Source organism: Furipterus horrens, unplaced genomic scaffold (genome assembly GCF_987537825.1).
Source record: "Furipterus horrens unplaced genomic scaffold, mFurHor1.1.pri manual_scaffold_6, whole genome shotgun sequence".
NCBI lineage: Eukaryota > Metazoa > Chordata > Mammalia > Chiroptera > Furipteridae > Furipterus > Furipterus horrens.
The window spans coordinates 160005601-160010702 of record NW_028327176.1 but is presented as its reverse complement, the minus strand read 5'-3'; the positions used below and the strand labels follow the sequence as shown (position 1 = coordinate 160010702).

Below are 5102 nucleotides of genomic sequence, written 5' to 3'. Positions count from 1 at the left end.
AGGACTTTAACTTTCATTATCAGGATGCTAACTGTTACTGTATCAGTTCCATGGAGATGACAGAGAATAAACTGCAGAGTCCTCTCAACTGTTCAAGAGGCACAAACATTTTTTTGAACAACACTCATGTATGAATCATAACTCACATATTGAATGGTTCATAGTGGTAAAAGATAATCCCTGCACTCAAAGAAAAATAATGTGTATGTGTATACACACACATGTGTGTGCATATATATATGTATATATTCTACCACTATGAACAATATATGGTTAATGCTTCACACATATATTCATGTGTGTATATATGTCTATTTCTGTGTGTGCTTACATACTCACACGTATATATTCATATATGTGACATATATGTAAAAGGAGAATAAACATTTTAAAAATACAGAGGGATGTCATAATCCACATTCAGACCACTCTTGGCCATGTAGATAGAAAGATAGAATAAAAAATTGTTATGTATAGAAAGATGGCAATCATGAAAACAGATCCTCATGGCTCAATCAACTAATATTTATTCAATAGTAAGGGAAATCTGGCATAACTAAAGATTTGCAGTGGTCCCTTCCCACAAAGGAGATTACAGAAAAATGAGAAAGAAAAATGGGGAAAAAATATGGTAAGTTCAAATGCACATGGATAAATTACAAAATTACAAGAACAAAGCACATTAAGGGAGGATTAATTTTGTGTAACAAGGAAAATGAATTTCTCTTAAACCTTTAATCTTGATCCTTGAAAATTTAAAGATCTGGTAATTGTTTTTCAACATTTATATGGCAAATTAATTAAATTGAAAATAGTCTGACATCTTCCATTTTAAACCTATTTAAGTTTTTTGAGAGGCTCTCAGACCAAGTAATTTATATGACTTCTTTTGTGCCCAGCTACTCATACTTACCATTGCCTAGATTTGATAAAAACTAGCAATCATAAATTAAGATGGAAAGGAAAACCTTACATTGTAAAAGAATTGTGATAATAAAAACAATTCTGAGGTAACTGAGAGAGGAAAGGAAATTTTTTAGACAGAAATCTGCATTTCCCAGGAGATCTTAAATTTTAATACCAAGAAACTGCCTTTAAAAAGGTCTATTCTATCCTCTGTATAGAAAAACTGTGATAGCATTATCATGGTTCCAAATCACAGTGTGATATAGTAATTAACTTTTTATCTCCACAAAATGACTAGGGCTATTTGAGGAATGAGTTGATATCCTGGCTTTGCAGTCACCATATGTGATGCTAACTCATTTGCCAAATCCTCTGAAAATGTCTTGGTTGATCCCTGACTATTTTTGTCCACAGCTCCCCAGTCTCATTTCACTTGCAGTTGAAGTACAATCGATCTTCCTGGCTCTTACTGTTTCTACCCACATTTCATTCTAACTAAACAATATTTGTTAATTTCTCATCAATCACATGTCTCCTTTTCTTTTAACACCATCACTAATTCCTGCCCACTAAATTTTATCCTTTTATCCTAAATTTTACAATGAAAGTATTTTTTTTCCCTGTACTGTGCTCTCTTCTGTTTTTCTCCAGTTAATGCCTATTAAATAAATGTATGTCTTTCCCATCTAAAATGAGAAAAACCCTTTTAATGTTTCCTCAGTGCTGGTTTCTGTTTTTTTTTTTCTTCATTGATATTTGACAGCAAATGGATGCTGTATTTGATGAACTCACTAATCTGAACATCTTGATTACCTTTGTTTTACAAATCATTTTGAAATACAATGTAATTATAAACTCCTAGGACAACATATAAACAAAGTAAGGTCAAATTCAAGGCCCATAGTTAGGATCTTGTCATTTTATTGCTTTTTATTTGATGTCTCTGCAACTCTGCCTCCTTCATCCCAGGAAAAAGTTATTCCAACATGGATTTCTTAAGTAACATGATACATAATAAGTGATCTAATAATTGATAAATAAATATATGAAGGAATTAAGGTTAAAATTGTGGAGATAAAGTTAATGGCCATCCAGGACATAGTATTTTGGAAGAATTATGCTTACAATGTCATATCAATTTCCTTAATTCTCTCTCCTCTGATAGCTTTCAAATTGTTTAATTACATGTAAAGTCACACAAGTTTGAATTTTAAAATGCATAAGATAATATATCATAGCTTAACAAAATCAATATGTGATGTTAAATATATCCTTTTAAACAAATAAATGTTGTCAGTAATGTTTTTTTACTTAAACAGGGTGGGGCAAAGGTAGGTCTATGGTTGTGAGTACATAAAACAGACTTTATTCTTGTATCATTATTTATTAATTATTGTATTTTTCATATGAATAACTTGTAAACCTACTCTTGCCCCACCCTGTGTTTACATATAAATTAAATTATACTCTTTTCCATCATATTGCCGTTATGACTTTTCACGATTATGAAAGTAATGTTATTCATGGTAAAGACTTAGAAAATATCAAAAAGCATAAAGAAGAAAATTATTCACAATTCTACAGCTTAGAACTATTAATATTGAGTTCATTTTCTGCATACAGTTTGATATGTGGGATTATAATTTGTGTATAGCTTTTATCCTGATCTATTTTTTCTATTTAACATCATATTGTGAGCATATTTTTTGTCATTAGACATTTTCAGAAAATATCTTTAATAGACACATACTGTTCCCTTTGAAAATAATGCCATAATAGTATTGCCTATCTCTCTGCATATTAGGCATTTGGATAATTTGTAAATTTTTATGATTATATATACTGCTGTAAGAAACATTGCTATAATAAAATGGCTCTCAGGTTAATAACTCTGAATGTTTAACCCTATGTTAAGTTGTTAACTACATTATTTAATTTAATCTTCATAATTTTCTATAAGATAAATATAATTATCCACATTTTACAGTGGAGGAAATAGGGTCAATGAGAAAAAAAAGTAACGTACCCCAAGTCCTATAATCAGTAAGAAACAGAAGAGGTATATGAACCAAGACATGTTTTATGCTCCAGCTTCTCTCTAAGAAATCTATTGCTCTGATTGCACATGTACAAGTAAGACCAAGAAGGCAAATTATTGAGGCAAAAGGACCAATTTTCTAAAATGCTATGAGCACATTTGAAAACATGTGTGCCTCCTAACTGGCATTAAGAGTAATTAAGTTTTGAATCTTTAAGATATTTAGAGAGGAAAATTTAAACTCTTATTTATTATGCTTTTATTTGATTACTAGTGACATTAACTAAAAAATGGTTAACTAGTTTCGTATGTTTTATAGCCATTTTTCTCTTTCGTCGGAGCATTGTGTATTCATATGCTTTGTTATTTTTCTGTTAGGGCCTTTGTGTTTTTCTTATTGTGTGATTTCTATATACTAAAAACATCATGTTTTTCTTATTTGTGGTAGTATTCTAGTGTAGACCATTTTGTTTCAATTTTTTACATGTAAAATTTCAACTTCTGTACATTTTAATAGACTTTAATTTTTGGAGTAGTTCTCACAGCAACACTGATGAGAAGGTACAAAGTTGTCCTATATACCTCCTTTCCCCATACATGCATAATCTCTCCCATCATCAACATCCCCAACTATAGTAGTACATTTGTTATAATTGATGAGCCTACAGTGGCACAACATTATCACCCCAAAACCATAGTTCATATTAGAATTCACCCTTGGTGTTGTACATTCTAAGGGTTTGGACAAACGCTTAATGACATGTATCCACCATTACAGTATCTCAACATTTTACATTTTTTTATTAAACAATTGCCGTTCTCTCTTAACAGATAAAGCCTATTGCTTTATCCAGGTGTTTGTACACAGATATATTGAGGGAAATGTACTGTAAATGATTTTTTTTTCTTTTTTGGTTAAAGACAGAAACCTTCATAATCACTATGGCACTTGATTGTTGTGGATCTGCACTTCGTCTACCTTCTCATCTTTTATATACAGTGTATGCATACTGCTGCTGTCCATGAAAAGCAGCTCTCAGAGTGAAAACAGGGGTGAAGAGGAAAAGTATTAAAGGGAAGAAGCACCAGAAGGGCATGTGGGGAGGCCCTGGCTGGCCACTCAATAGAAGCAGATGCTGTGCAGGAAGGTCTGGCTGCTGCTGTCCTCGAGCTCCTACAGTGGTTCATCCACTGTGTTTTCCATGGCCTGGTGTGCTGAATGTACTGGCAGAGCTCACAGATGAGTACACCCCCAGGCTTTCTTCATGGCTGTCCTGGATGTCCACATGGATCATGACACCAGCGGGCAGGTTTTCTCTCCGGAACTTAGATTTTCCACCACCTGGTCCTATACTCTTTCTTCGCAGGTGAGGATCAGGTTGAACAGGTCTTTCTAGTGCTGAAAACTTTCTGGTTGGACTTGAATCACTTATTTCTGTCCAACGCATGCAAAATGTCATTCTGTGTATAGAATCCTTTGTCTTTCCTAAGGAGATCATTGCACATCTGATCATGTGTGGTTTTGAAATCATACACATTGAGTTTGTTGGGCACTGGTCCCGGAAGCCTCATATGAGTCCTTCTTCCAAAGGATCAGACGCTGAATTGCCTTCGGCTGAGGATGTTGTGTGCCTCCATGCTTAGGTCTGGTTGCTCTAGCAGATCACTGCTGCCCACAGAGAGGATGATGCCATGGTAGTGGCTGCATAGTCTGCACTCTCCAGCTCTGGGTCTCCTACTCAGCCACAGCAGCTTCCACACAAAAAATTTACATTTTTAAGGGTCAATTATAGCCTAGGCCAGGTGGCTCAGTTGGTGGGAGCATCACCTTGTACAGCACTAAAGCTTGCGGGTTCGATTCCTGGTCGGGGCACATAACTAGGTTGCAGGTTTGATCCCTGATTGGGGAGCATATGGGAGGCAACCAATCAATGTTTCTCCCATATTGATGTTTCTTTCTCTCTCTCTCTCTCTCTTTCTCTCCCCATCCCTTCCTCTTTCTTTCTAAAATCAATAACCACATCCTCTGATGAGGATTTTTTTTTTAAAGAGTCCATTCTAGCAGACTTTTTGTTTCTCTTTTGTACTTGTAAAGTTTTTTAAATTTAAATACTAGATAAATATTTCTTTACAAATATTAGGTGAATTTTCTTTACAA

At 34.1% G+C, this 5102-nt stretch overlaps 1 pseudogene; it reads right to left on the bottom strand.

Moving 5' to 3' along the window:
* Positions 1 to 4064: 4064 nt before the first annotated feature.
* On the bottom strand, positions 4065 to 4668 carry LOC150007698 (RNA polymerase II subunit A C-terminal domain phosphatase SSU72 pseudogene; annotated as a pseudogene).
* Between the last annotated feature and the right edge of the window lie 434 nt (positions 4669 to 5102).